The sequence below is a fragment of the Neofelis nebulosa genome, chromosome 7 (assembly GCF_028018385.1).
Source record: "Neofelis nebulosa isolate mNeoNeb1 chromosome 7, mNeoNeb1.pri, whole genome shotgun sequence".
Classification (NCBI taxonomy): Eukaryota; Metazoa; Chordata; class Mammalia; order Carnivora; family Felidae; genus Neofelis; species Neofelis nebulosa.
This window is the reverse complement of record NC_080788.1, coordinates 135,171,385-135,186,722: the sequence shown is the minus strand read 5'-3', so window position 1 is coordinate 135,186,722 and position 15,338 is coordinate 135,171,385. Positions and strand designations below refer to the sequence as shown.

The 15,338-nt window shown below is 44.2% G+C and overlaps 1 protein-coding gene across 9 annotated transcripts in view; it reads left to right on the top strand.

Moving 5' to 3' along the window:
• TTC7B (tetratricopeptide repeat domain 7B) overlaps positions 1 to 15,338 on the top strand; it is a 255,882-nt gene that overhangs the window by 45,158 nt on the left and 195,386 nt on the right. The gene's annotated exons all lie outside the window — the stretch shown is intronic.

Below are 15,338 nucleotides of genomic sequence, written 5' to 3'. Positions count from 1 at the left end.
TATGTTTAACTCATTAAGCTAGCAAATATGTGAGCGCCTGCTCCGGGGTGGCCTCTGAGGGCATGTCATGTCCCAACTGCTTGTTTTGTGTCCCCACATTCACGCAAGGGACAGTACTTGCCACACAGGGCTACTGGCCATGGGGTGGTTCTTTAAACATTTTCCCCTGTCAACCCTGGGGTGCACCGCTGAAGGTGAACTCTAGCCAAGTAACACAAGTTGCTTAACCCAAAGTGCCGTGTTTCCAGTGTATTCTGAAATCCTCTCCATTCTAGATAAAAATAGATTTTGGTTTGGGCCTGACATGAGACGAATCGTGTCTCTAACTCGTCTTCTACCACATTTGGCTTCAGGTTGGCTCATCCCAGGCTGTGGACTGTGTTTCAGGTTGTAGGGCTCTAGAAACCTCTCTCCCATGGCTCCTTTTCTTTGAAAGCCAGTGACTCTTTGGACGTCCTTAATGCAGGTTTCTCCCCTGCACTGTGCTATAGCTGCTCTATTTTTCATCTTGGGATTTGGGTGCTTTCTGCTAGGATCTCTTTGGGGCCTACGCGCATACGAAGCTGGCCAGGTTTTAAAAGATCATTTAGTTCATACTCCTGTTGAATATTTTAAAACCAGGACTCCTGACGCCTGAGACCGTGCTCCCTCTGCCACCGCCCATCTCTTGGCTTCCATCATTTCCAAACCATGTCTGGTGTTCATTTTCTTCCCCCAAATGTTCCCGATGCTTCGGGAATGAAAAAAGCATCCAGATTTGGAAAGCTCCGAGCTCTGTGGGGGCGGGAGCGGAGCACAGACTGTTCTGTGGAGAAGGAGGGTGTCGGATTGGGCTCCCCGGCCTCTCCCTCACGCTGGGACTGGTGAAGAAGGGCGGCAAGCTGGGGCGGGGCCCGGGCGGGGCCTCGCTGGCCAGGGCCCTGAGCCTTCAACGAGGCAGAGGCCCGCAACTGCCCTACAGGGGACGCGGCAGCCTCACTAGCCAGGGAGAGGGCCTCAGCTTCGGCGAGCGCCTACTGTGTGCCGGCTTCTGGGATCCTAGTAGCAGGCTATTAATGGTAATTACAGCATGAAAGATGATTCCTTCTAAATACCATTCTAACCCCTTGCCCTTCAGCGCCCTTAATGCTCACAGCAACCCTGTTAGATAGAAGCTGGTTAGGTCCCCATTTAAGAGGAGGGGTGAAGGGTGGGTCCCCCCTACCAGCCCCTGGCCCTTTTTCCCCTGCCTCCTAGACTGGGGCTGGTGCATTGTGTGGGTAGGGACCTCCGGGTCACCTCCAGAGACTGCCCAGGCCGCACTCAAGAGGCCGAGTCCACGCTGGGGTCCTGGGGGTGCCTTGCCTTGGTGCCAAGCCGACTTTGCAGGAGCTTCTGGAAAACTTCCATCTCCCTGAACACAGCACAGACAGCACTCGGGGTTCTTATTTAAGCAGTAGAGTTCTGTGGTTCGGTGAGCACGTTCCAGAACCGGAATTCCACAGACGGCCTCGAGCGAGGCCACCTGCTCAAGGCTCTGTCGCGGGCCACTCCAACAGGGACGGCGGCCAGCGGCCGCGCCAGGGCTTCCAAGCCGAGCCGGCCGCCGCCGCCAGGGGGCGCCGGAGCCGCGTGCTTGCCGGGCTCCCGGGGCCGCGCATGCGCAGGGCGCGCCTCAGCGTCCCGTCTCCGCGCTGGTCCTGCCCGCCTCCGCGGGCCTGCGGCAGGCAGCGGACTCGCGGGGTCAGGCCCTGACATTTGGGTCGTTCAGAGATTCCACGCGAGGTCAGGGGTCGGAGTAGAGGGGTGAACTTGCCAGGCTTCATTAAGTCCGTGAGCCGCCCGAGGAACTCCAGGCCGGTTTCTGGAAACCCAGCCTCCAGGGGCAAGGGGGCCTCTCTGGCAGGTGCAGATCCAGCCGGGCCTTTGCTGTTGTCCCGCAGGCGTCCGCAGTGCACAGTACCTGGAGACATTCAGTGCATGCATCGCTTTAAGAAGGAAAGGGATGTACCAGTATGTATGCCGATAGTGGAGGTTTAGCAGGAGTTAACATGCCTTCTTTTTATCACCGACCGAACTCCCCTCCCCAGTTATAATTAGGACTGTAGAAGCCCAAGGAAGATTTTCCTGGAGTAGTGGTTGGTAGATTAATGTACCAGTCTTGAAGTGACAGTGTCTAGGCCTGACCTTTATGAATTGCATATCTGCTAATGACCATGACCTTCTAGGTATCCCGGAGGTGCGCAGCACAGACAAGTAAACATTGACAGTGTCTCTTCCCTTGCAGAAGAATTCTCCAGTCCAGTGGGGGGCCCGTGTTCCAGCTACCGGGGACCTGCTCTGGTAGTTAGCTCATCGGAGCAGGGCTCAGGGCTGGCTCTACCCATACCCTCTATGTGACCTTGGGCAGATAACCCTCTATGTGACCTTGGGCAGATTGGGAACCCTCTCTGAGCATAGATTTTTTCATCTGCAGAGTGAGCAGAGAAGATAGGGGAACTTTCTTTTTTCCTTGAGAAGTTGCTTTCCTCCCTCCCTCCCTCCCTCCATCCCTCCCTCCCTCCCTCCCTCCCTTCTTTCCTTCCTTCCTCCTCTTACTATTTTTTGAAGCCTTGAGATCCCTTTGGTACCGGGAAAAAAGTAGTTTTATAGAAAAGTAGATGAGTAGGGGTGCCTGGGTGTTCTCTCTCTCTCTAATAAGTAAACAAATACGTTACTAATAAATGAACAACTTAAAAATTTTTTAAAAAGAAAAAAAAGGAAAGTCGATGGGTGGAGGAAACAGGGTGATAGAGTTGGGGCTAGGGAAGGCCTTGCTGAGTGCTGGCTTTTGCCAGTGTGCCAAACCCAGAAAAAGTGATGGCCGAGGCCAGGGCCTGGGAGGTTCCTGCATCAGAAGCCTTCCCGCTCCTGATCTCTGGCCTCCTCCCGGCCAGATGTAACCATGCTCCCACTAGCGGGAGGCTGCATGCTCTGTGGCTGCTCATCTCAGGTTGCTAGTCAAAGCTTCCCGTTTATATTTAGATGGTGTGAGAAGTGTAAGAGCCCTTTTATTGCCACTGACCCATATTCATATTTAATGTTGGTTGTGTTAATAGGCTCCTCATCGGTTCTCATTTTGGAAAGCAAGCAGAGACTCAAAGAAACCAAAGAAAGTTTGGGGGCTGAAATCTGAGGTGAAGGTCCACGGAGGTGCTTGTCCTCAGTTTCTCTGTGATACCTATTCTGTCTCAGTCACTGCACTGCTTCCATTGTTTTGAGAATGTCTTTCTCCCCCATTGCACTAGAGGTGAACTTCTCGAGGGAGAAGACCATGGCCTGTTTTGTGAAGCCCAGCCCTCAGCAGAGTACTGCCCACAGGTGGTGCTCAGTGAGAATTCTAGAAGTGAAGAAAGGACCAGCACATCTGGTCACTGGCAGCCCGCGCTCCTTGCTGGAGTTGGGGCGCCCAGGGCATGCGCTTTGCACTGTGGGGATCCCTTGTCTACTTTTCTTGGGAAGGAAACTAAAGCCGAGACCAGAGTTTACATGGCATCATGAATGCTTGGGGTTGAGGGTGTATGCGTATAACTCTGCGTGGTGGGAGTATGGGTGATTCTTCTTCTCAGTGCTTTTCTGCCTTACTCAGATACTTCTAAAAAAGGATAAAGGTTCGTCATTGTCCCCAAGAAAGGTGCTTGTTGGTAGTAGTAGTTACTGTTTATCAAGGACTTACTTCCCTCTGTGCTAGGCACCCGGCTAAGCCTCAGAATATTCTCGTTTACTTGATGAGGAAATAGAGGCTCCAAGATGTTGAGCAGCTTTCTCAAAGCCACGGAGCTAATAAATGGAGAAGCAAGGGTTGGAGTTGAGGCCTGTGTACTCAGAAGCCCATGTATTTTCATTTCTTAATGTTTTACCTAGCAGTGTGGCAGGTAGATAGTAATGCAATTTTTTTTTTAAACAAAGGCTGAAAGTAATACAACAAAACATAGGATTACCCCATGTTCTGTATCAGTTTTATTCTAGGGATATAGCCAAGAGAATGGAAAACACTTAGGATGAGCGCTGACTCACCGTTGCACAACTGAAAGTAACATAACACTGTTAACTGTCCTGGAATTAAAGTAAAAAAACTTAATGAAAAACAAAACAAAATAAAGAGCAAATGTTAGAACAACAACAAGGAGAAAACGTGTGTCCATACAAAAATCAGTGCATGACTATTAACAGCACCATTTTTCATAATATCTAAAAACTGTAAATGGTCATCAACCGATGAATGGATAAAGTGTTATACCTGTACCATGGAATGTTATTCAGCAATAGAAAGGAATGGAGTATTTGGAACTAGATACAGATGCTGGTCATACAATATTGTGAAGGTACTAAATGCCAGCGGGTATTAAAAAATGGCTAATTTTGTGTTGTGTGAATTTCCCCTCAATTAAAAAAAGGAATGAAGTTCTGATACTTGATACGAGAGGTATGAAGCTTTCGAAAAAAACACACCAAGTGAAAGCAGCCAGAAGCAAAAGGTTTCATACTGTACGATTCCATTTATGTGAACTATTCAGACGGGGCAAATCCCTAGAGACAGAAAGTGGATTAGTGGCTACCAGGGTCTGGGAGGAGGGTGCGCTGGGGAGGAGCCGCTAATGGGAGTGGGATTTCTTTTTGGGTGATGAAAATGTTCTTGAGTTAGCTAGTAGCGATGGTTCCACAACTAGGCGGATGGACTAACACCACCGAATCGTGATGTTTTAAACAGGTGGTTGTGGTATGTAAGTAATATCTCAGTGAAGCTGTCATTAAAATCTGTATACAAATAATATAACAAATGACGATGATGCTCCCACTTGGAGACCTTCCAGCCTGCTGTTACCTAAAGATAATAGTGGTGTAGGGAATGATCATGGTGAGAAGTGTAAGAGCCCTTTTATTGCCCTATAACATTCCATGGTACAGGTATAACACTTTATCCATTCATCGGTTGATGACCATTTACAGTTTTGTTACTGTTTTTCAGGTGCTTCATATGTGTCGGGTACTGTTCCAAGCACAGGGCGTTTTTACATAGAAAGTCACCTGTGGATTGGAAAACCAGGGAGTCTGACTCCAGACCCAAGTTCTTAATCACTACACGGTACTGCTTTACATATAGAGGCAGGTAAATCAGAGACCAGAGAGTGTAATGTGAGACCTAAAGTCAAGTAATAGTATCTGGTTGGAACCCTGGCTCTGCCACTTACTAGGTGCATCATCTTAGGTGAGCTACTTAATAGCCCGGAGACCAGTTCCCTCATCTCTCAAAGGGGATGATAGTAAATCCTCCCTCATAGCATTCTTGCGAAGGGTAGAGAAATTATGTCAGACTCTCAGAAGTGCCTCGTGTGTAGGTGTGCAGCTAGTACTCACTAAGTGTTGTTATTACTCTTCTGTTGTTACGAAGTAGTGACTTAGCGAGCGTCATTCAAATTGCAAATTTCATTTGGCGAGCATGTCAGGTCGAGTTTACGTCTCGCTCGCTCACAGCATTGTGGAAGGGGCACTGAAAGATGGCCTGCTGTAGCAGGTGAGTGTGTAATTCAGGGTCTGGCATCTTCTTTTGTGAGTGATGTGTGTGCGTTGTGTGTGTGAGTGTATATACATGCACGCCTTCTAAGAAGAATATGCCGACTCTGGAAAGAAGACAGCAGTTTCTAAAAGCATCCGGAAGGGGCCAACCAAGGCTCCCAGCCCAGAGACCACTAAAAATTATAGAAGCCCTGGATTGACGGGGACTTCACAAGAAGTCTAGGCCAGCCACCCCCTTCCCTTACCCCCACCAGCATTTGGTGGTTTCCATTGGCTTTCTCCTCCCTACACCCTACACAGTGGCTTGTCCTTCCACTGAGTTGAGTACATGTGACACCTGGTGGGAACCTGGCCATTCTAGAGGTGAGAACACAGGACCAACAGTCTGGAGCTGCCTTTGCCAGGACTTGGATTTGAAGATCTGGAATCTCTTTTCCTGAATTTCTTTTCAGCCTTGGGAATTGAGATCCCTGGAAATCGTCTTACTGTCTTTGAAGGCCATACCACAGGGCTGGGTTATCAGAGACAGTGTATTATAATAAAGTTTTCCTGGTACTTCCAGTTATACACTCCCTTATAGGTCATGTTACAGCCAAGCGTCAGGGTCTGGCTTCCAGAGATGTGGTTAAGATAAATGAGGAAACAATGCCTGATGTTGTAGTCCCTAATTCAGATGATTATATTTTATAGGCTTTTATTGTGTTGCGTGACTTTATAAGAAATTAATTCCTTGTTCATTTTAATGCGATGAAAAAATTCAAAATATTGGTTTTGGCTGTTCTCTGAAGTTGTGCAGCTCAAGCTGGTATCCCGGTGGCTGAGCCCTTCCTGACGCAGACAAAGTGTGGGAGGCCCAGTGACCCACAGAACTGTCCAGGGAGGCATAGCTCTTGGTGGGAGAGATCACTGCCTTTGGGCTCTGGACTTCGACTTCTGTGTCTGTACAGTTTGAAACTCATTTTTATCGTCATTACTCTTATCAGACGCTGAATATGCTGTCAGCAGCTCAGCGAGACTGGCTATTGTGAGTAGGGTTTTGTGGTCTGATAGACCAGGGGTCAAAACTTGACTTTATCATAAAATTCACCAGCTGTGGAGCCCGAAGTTCAGTCTTATCTGTAAGGTGCTGTTAACACCCTCCTTGCATGGTGGCTGCGGGGATTATAAATGTTGTGTGTCAGCCCCAGACATAGTGCTGGGTGCTGAGTAGGGCCTTGATAAATGAGCCTTTATCATTATTGAAACTGTTTAGTCTTACATACATATCCAGACCAGGCTCTCACTGAGGGTTCTCAAATTTGAACAGTCCCAAACGAATTTGGGGTGGTTCCCCCTCAGCGATCGCTGGAGTTTTGGCCAGTGAGATGTGCAGCTGGCCACTTCCTCAGCCAGCCCTCCAGGGATACATAGCCCTTGTGGAGATAAACTGGAGCTCCCTTTCAGAGGTGAGGAAACCTTGCTGCAGAAGGAAACCAAGGATGGAGAGTCCAGGTTGCTATGTTATATGTTCTCTAGGCCACACCTAAATAGAGCAGTTCAGAGGCTGCACACATTTGAGCTTTTAAAAGTGTCTGAGGTCCTCAGCCAGCTCCCTGCAGCCTAGCCCCCTCCCCCTGCCCCCCCACCCCTACTGTGACGTCCCTTTGGTCTGCTGGTGGCCATGTGACCCCTTTGCCTTCCAACACCCCTCCTGCTGCATCAGACTCGGCAGTCTTGGTTTCTCCCCTCAGAATATTCCCCGGGACAGGACACATTTGCCCAGCTCCCAGGCCCTCTTACAGTTTCCTCCTGGCCCCTTCACAGACCTTTTGGTTGTCGCTTCATTCTTCTGAGACTTTCTTTCTCCACGAGATTGGAGGGAGGATGGTGTCTATTAACCAGGACCACACAGGCTTCTGTACACGGAAGGGCTTCGAAAGCAGTCAGGTGTGATCTAAGTGATTTTCTGATCACAAATTTATTTAAGCGTGTTAACCTTCATAGGAGGGACCTTTCGGAAGTGAGTGCACCTGTGGGCTTCCCCTCCTGTGGCAGGGGGATGCATTTTGGGTCCAGTGGCTATTCTGCATTTTTGAAATTGTAGCACACGGTCCGCTACTGTTTTCATCCATGCTTTAAAGCTGGCCTCGATGATTGGGCAGGGAACTGTTGATTTCCACTCTTTGTATGCAGCTTTGATTTTGAAGGCACAGAGCTTATCAAGATGTGCATTGGACATTGCTGTCACACCAGCTGTTTGTCAAGTCTGTTCTTCACTATTTTTTTGGTCATGCATTTCTTTGGGAAAAAGAAAGTAACTAAAATCATTATTGATGATAGCTTTCCAAACTGACAGGGTGTCATCTGACATTTTAATGGGGGCCAGTTTGGGCCATGACCTCAGGACTTGCTTCTCAGACAGTGTTGATCTGATCCCAGATGCTTGAAAATTTATAGTCTAGTTGAGAGGCCCTGTAAGTAGCTTTTGACAGAGAATTAAATATCCTGGAGCTGAGCTGCATAGCCACGAATTCACTGTGGTAAATCAAGGCTCTGCTGTTGCTCTGAGATGTGCCCAGTGACACATGGAAAGAATGTCATAGCATTTGGGAGAAGGAAAGGAATGATGTTTACCATAAAGAGCCCCCTACTAAGAATGATTCCTTGCCAGGGACCTATTTGCCAGCCCAGACCTTGGGTGTCCACATATCTCCCGAATTAGAACACAGACCCACAGAAAACACCGGTGTCTCCTCACTGTGGAAGATTAAGTTGTGGAACTGGTTTGAGTGTTCCTACTAACTATGCGTGTTGATGGATTGCAAGCCTAGATGACTGGATTTCAGATATTTCAGACCCTCAAATACAGATGATAGACAAACTGTGCTGAACTGGAATTGGCTTTTCTTTGATTTGGTGGGTTTGGCGGGTCCCTGAAGGTCGTCTTCACGAGCGTTAGTGGTCAGGGTCCAGCCTGCAGTGATACAAAGTGCCGCAGGATAGACCCCCCCCCCCACCCCCCACCTTTTTCTTTTTCCTGGCCCTTCAACACACCCTGGAGATTTTTTTTTCCTTTATATTAAATTCCCGATAACGACTTGCACATTATTTGGTCATTTTTCATACAAGCAGAAGGCAGATTATGGAACCATTGATCTGTTTTTGTTTTCCGGTGGTTTAAATTTTGCACAAGTGAGCACTTAAAGCACACCGAGGAAGCTCCAGTCAAGCACACGCTTCAGAGTAGTTCCAGAGCTGCTCTGGCAAATGGTGAATTCGTTTAGTTTGGTTTGCTTTTTGAGTGTGAGGCAGTTTGTAGTGGTAGTAATAATACCTTAACAATAATCATAGCAAACCCTTCCTGAGTGCTTTCTATAAATAAACTCAACTAATACTCCCATTGAATTTGTTCAATTAAAATTTTTTTTTTTTTATGTTTTATTTTTGAGAGAAAGAGAGACAGAGACACAGCACAAGCAGGGGAGGGGCAGAGAGAGAGGGAGACACAGAATCTGAAGACAGTCTCCAGGCTCTGAGCTAGCTGTCAGCACAGAGCCCGATGCGGCGCTTGAACTCACGAACCAGGAGATCATGACCTGAGCCGAAGTCGGACGCTTAACCGACTGAGCCACCCAGGCACCCCAGAGTTTGTTCAGTTTATCTTGTATGCTCCTCCAAAGAAAATTTCAAGAGGCTGTAGCAGAGTTCACACTGGAGAGAGGCTGCATAGTGATTTTTTTGCAACTGCGTAAACAAATTTGACTCTAAATGGGAAAGGAATGAATATTGAACATTCTAGGACTGAAGGGGTGTTAAAACAGGAATTAGAGCTGTATTCCTTCCATTTAAAAATTTAGTGGAGACATGGAAGATAAGAATAGACATAAGTTGGGGCACCTGGATGGTTCAGTCGATTGAACATCCTGTTCTTGGTTTCAGCTCAGGTCATGACCCCAGGGTCATGGGATCGAGCCTTCCATTGGGCTCCATGCTGAGCATGGAGCCTGCTTAAGATTCACTCTCTCTCCCTCTCTGTCCCTCTCCCCTGCTCACATGCTTTCTGTCTCTAAAAAACAAACAAACAAACCAAGAAACAAAAAAATACATGTAAGTCAAGTTTCTAGAAATGAAAACTGTAATGTCTGGGATGCAAAATACACTGGATATGATTAATGGCAAATTAGACATTGAAGAAACTAATGAACTTGCAGGCGTAGTAGTAGAAACTATCCATAATGAAACAGAAAGAAAAATATTCCTTTCAAAAAGTGGAGAGAGCAAACGTGAGCTATGGAATAACTTTACGTAGCCTCATGTGTGTGTGATTGGAGTCTCCTAATAGGATGGGTAGCGTAAAAGATTTTTGAAGAAATAATGGTTGAACACTTTTCAAATTTTATGGAAACCATAATTCCTCAGATCTAGAAAGCTCAGTGAAGCCTGAGCGCAAGAAACATGAAGAGAACTGAACCAAAACACTTAATAATCCAAATTGCTCACAACCAGTGATAAAGAGAAAATCTTAAAAGCAGCCAGAAAAAAAAAAAATACACATTACATGCAGACGGACAAACATAAGGGAGATTTATTGTCAAAACCCATCCAAGTTTATAATTGTGGTCGATTTACTGTCAGAAACCATGAAAGTGAGAACACAGCAGAGTGACACCTTTAGAGCGCTGGTGGGGGACACGGGAATGAACTATCGGCCCTGAATTCCATACTTAGTGAAAATACCTCTCAAAAAACGAGGCCCAAAAAAGCCTTTTCCAGACATACAGGGGCTGAAAGAAATCATCATTAGCTGAACTGCAACTCTAAGAAAAGGAGGCCCTTTAGGTAGAAGGAAGATGGTACCAGGAGGAAATACAAATCCATGCAAAGGAACGAAGTCATAACTATGTCGATGGCTGTGTGTGTTCTTCCTTGTTCTTTAAATGTCTTTAGCATGTAATTGATCATTTCAATAAAAATGAGAACTATGTAGGGTGGAACTTAGAACCTATGTGAAGGTAAAGTGTGTATAATAAGAGAATGAAGACTGGAGAGAGTTAAATGAAAGTATGCAATGGTGAAGGCGTTGTACTGTATGAGATGTGGAGTACTGTCATTTGAAGTAGACCGTGATGAGTTAAACCCTAAAGCGACCACTGACAGTTCTCGGAGACGTCAGTACCCGTTTCAATACGTGATAGAACAAGTACACAGTTGATTGGTCAGTAAGGATAGAAGACCTTGGAACAAAGCAGTCTACTGATTTGACCTAACTGACATTTATATGGCACTCCACCCAGCAACAGAATACATAGTCTTTTTAAGTGTAATGAAACACTTACCAAGATTGACCATATTCTGGGCCAGAATTTTGATTCAAGCTTTAGCAAATTAGAAGGGTTCAACTATGTTCTCTGGCCTGTGTTAGGGATCCTTAAGACCAATTCTCAGGTCAGTGATTCACTAGAAAGACTCGCAGAATTCAGAAAAGTTGTTATGCTCATGGCTTCAGTCGATTACAACAAAGTTTACAGATTACAATATGTAAAGGGAAAAGGCGCTTAGAGCAGAGTCTGGGAGAGGCCAGCCTCAATCTTTCAGTGGTCTTCCCCCAGTGGGGTCATATGGACAGCACTTCATTCTTCCAGGAAGGTTGTGGAACAACACCTACGGAGTATTGCCAGTCAGGGAAGCTCATTCAAACCTTGGCGTTTAGGGTTTTTTATTGGGATTCTGTTATGTAGAAATGGAGCACCCATGGAACTGACTGTAATTATTCGGTTTTTACTATTTCCAGAGGTCAAACGGATATAGGGTGGCCCAAGGCCTTCACCATAAATCACATTATAAGTATAACTATCTGGTGTGACCCAGATTAACAAAGACACTCTTATCAGGTACGATTTTCCGGGATCCTAGAGGTTGTTTCCCAAGAGCTGCACAAAGGCCAGTCCTTTCTTCGGAATGTGTGGAGTTCGAACATCCCAAGCCCGCTTAGCCTTTTACTGCACAGACCATAATGGAATTAATTTAGGAATCAATAATAGATCTTGGGAAAATCCCCAAATATTTGGCAACTAAATAATACATTTCTAAAGCAGAAACCAAAAGTTAAATTAGAAAGTGTTGTGAACTGAATGAAAAAAAAAAACCACAACATATCAGTATTTATAGGGTACTGCTAAAGCAGTACTTAGGGAGAAATTTATAGCTGAATGCCTATATTAGGAAAGAAAAAAGGTCTCAGATCTATCCTTTAGCATTCACTTTAAGAAATAAGAAAAGGGGGGCGCCTGGGTGGCTTGGTCGGTTGAGTGTCCGACTTCGGCTCAGGTCATGATCTCATGGTCTGTGAGTTCGAGCCCCGCGTCGGGCTCTGTGCTGACAGCTCAGAGCCTGGAGCCTGTTTCGGATTCTGTGTCTCCCTCTCTCTGTGACCCTCCCCCGTTCATGCTCTGTCTCTCTCTGTCTCAAAAATAAATAAAATGTTTAAAAAAAAAAAAAAAAAGAAAGAAGAAAAGGAAGAGTAGATCAAGTTCAGTGTATACAGAAGAAAGGGAATAGTGAAAACCAGAGCAGAAATAAAGGAAATAGAAAACAGGAAAACAATAGAGGAAAATCAGTGAAACCCCAATCAATGAAGTCAAAAGATCTTTATTGAGAATTTCAATAAAATGGATAAACCGTTAGCTAGACTGTCCAGGATAGAAAGAGAGAACACAAGCTGCCTTGATCAGAGATTCTATAGATTTTAAAAGGATCAGGGAATATTCTAAACAGCACCATGTCAGTAAATTTGACAACTCAGAAGAAATGGACAAATTACTTGAAAGATATAAACTACCAAAGCTCATGTAAAGAGAACGGGATCATCTGAACAACCCTGTATCAAAGACATTGAATTTGTAGTTAAAAGCTTCCCACAGAGAAAACTCTAGGTCCAGATGGCTTCCCTGGTAACTTCTCCCAAAAACTTAAGAACAAAATAACAATTCCATGCCAACTCCTCCTGAAAATTGAAGAGGAGGGAATATTTCTCAAGTCATTTTATGAAGTTAGCATTTATACAAATCCCAAATCCATTACAAGAAAACTATGGATGAATATTCCTCATGTACAGAGATGGAAAAAATTTTAAGCAAAATTTTAACAAATCAAATCTGACAGTATAAAAAAAGATAATACATCATGGTCAGTCGGGTTTATTTCAGGAAAGGAAGTTTGTTTTAATATGTGAAAATCAGTCAGTGTAATTCACCAGATTAAAAAACTAAAGGAGAAAAAAGCCATCTGATTATCTCAGTGGACACAGAAAAAGGATTTGAGAAAATTCAGCATCTATTCTTGATATTAACTCATAGTAAAATTGGTGTAGAAGAGATCTTCCTCAGCCTGATAAAGGGCATCTGTGAAACACTCACAATTAACATCAAACTTAATGGTGGAGGGCTGGTGCTTTTTCCCTAACATCAGGAATGAGGTAAGGATTTCTGCCCTCACCACTACATTCAGCATTGTACTGGAGATTCTTTGCAGCAAGGCATAAGGCAGTACCTAGAAATAAAAGGCATCCGGATTGGAAAGGATGAAGCAAAACTGCCTTTTATTTGCAAACAACATGAGTATTTTTGTAGAAATTCTGAGGGACCCTACAGGACCCTACAAAAATGGTGGTAGAATAAGTGAATTTAACAAAGTTACAGATTTCAAGATCCATATTCAAAAATTTATTGTGGTTTTATATATAGCAGTGAACAAAAGGAAATTGAAATTAAAACAGTATCATTTATAACACCATGACAAATATGAAATACTTAAGGGTAAATCTGAGGAAAGGTTTGCAAGGCACATACACTGGAAGCTACAAACCATTGCTAAGAGAAGTTAAAGACCTACAGAAATGAAGAGACATACTGTGTTCATGAGTCAGAAAACTCGATATTGTTAAGATGCCAGTTCTTCCCAAATTGATCTATAAATTCAACACAATCTTCATCAAAAGCCCAGCCAACTTAAAAAAATATATTGACAAGAAGATTTCATGTGGAAGTGTAAAGGACTAAGAATAGCCCTCCCCTCCCCCCAAAAAAGAACCTGATAAATGGGAACAAAATTGGAACACTAACACTGCTTTCAAGATTTATAAAGGTGCTGTAGTCAAGACAGGGTGCTATTGGCATAAATATAGACAATTGGCTCATTGAAACAGAATAGAGAGTCTAGAAAAAGACTCACATGTATATCCCCATCTGATATTTCACAAAAGTGCAAAGGCAATTCCATGTGAAATAAAAATCTTTGATAAGTAGTACATTTGGATATCTATCTATAAAGAAGTAAACTGCGATCTCTATCTTGCAACATATACAAAAAATATTTATTCTTTAAATGTTTATTTTTATTTTTGAGAAAGAGAGAAAGAGAGCATGTGTGCAAGCAGGGGAGGGGCACAGAGAGAGAGAGAGAGAGAGAGAGAGAGAGAGAGGGAGACACAGAATCCAAAGCAGACTCCATGCCAACAGTAGTGAGCTCAATATGGGGCTTGAACTCACGAACCATGAGATCATGCCTAAGGCGAAGTTGGATGCTCAACTGACTGAACCACCCAGGCAGCCCTACAAAAATTATTTTAAAATGGATCATAGACCTAGATGTAAAACCTACCCTATAAAAATTTCACAAGAACGTATAAGAAGAAAAGCCTTTGGGGGCACCTGGGTGGCTCAGTTGGTTAAGTGTCCAACGTCAGCTTAGGTCATGATCTCGTGGTCTGTGGGTTTGAGCCCCACGTCAGGCTCTGTGCTGACAGCTCAGAGCCTGGAGCCTGCTTTGGATTCTGTGTCTCCCTCTCTCTCTGCCCCTTCCCTGTCCACACTCTGTCTGTCTCTCAAAAGTAAACACTTCAAAAAAAGAAAAAAAAAAGAAAGAAAAGCCTTTGTAACCTTGGGTTATGCAAATATTTCTTAGATAGGAAACCCAAAGCACAGTCTATAAGAGAAAATATTGATATGTTTGACTTCATCAAAATTTAAGATTTCTGATCTTCAAAAGACATATTAAGACATGTCTTAACATTATAGATGAGAGAAAATATTAGCAAATCCCATATCTGATAGAAAACTTGTATTCAGAATATATAAAGAACTCTTAAAAGCTCAATAATAAGAGAACAAACAACCCAGTAAAAATGGATAAAGGATTTTAATAGACATTTCTTCAAAGAAGATCTATGAATAACAAATAAGCACGCGAAGAGATGGTTAGTTTCATTAGTCATTATGGAAACACCCATCAAAATCACAATGAGATCACTTCACACCTGCTAGGATGGCTCCAATAAAACAGACAATAATGAGTGTTGGGGAGGATGTGGAGAAACTGGACCCCCCCTAAACTGTAAGATGCTATTGCCACTTTGGAAAACAGTTTAGTATTTCTTAAATAATGAAACATAAATTTATTATCTGACCCAATAATTCCACTTCTAAGTGCATACCCACTGAAAGAGAATTGAAAAGATATGTCCACACAAAAAATTATACATGAATGGTCATAGCAGCATCATTCATAATAGCCAAAAGGTGGAAACAACCCAAAGGTCCATTAGTGGCAAGTGGGCAGGTAAAATGCAGTCTATCCATACAACAATACAAAGAAATGGAGTACTGTTGTAATTTGGATGAACATCGAAAACCGTATGCTAAGCGAAAGAAGCTAGACACAAAAGACCACATATTAAATGATTCTGTTTTTATGAAACGTCCAGAAAAGGTAACTCTCCGGAAACAGAAAGGAAATTAGTGGTTCCCTGAGGCAGGGGGTGGGCAGAA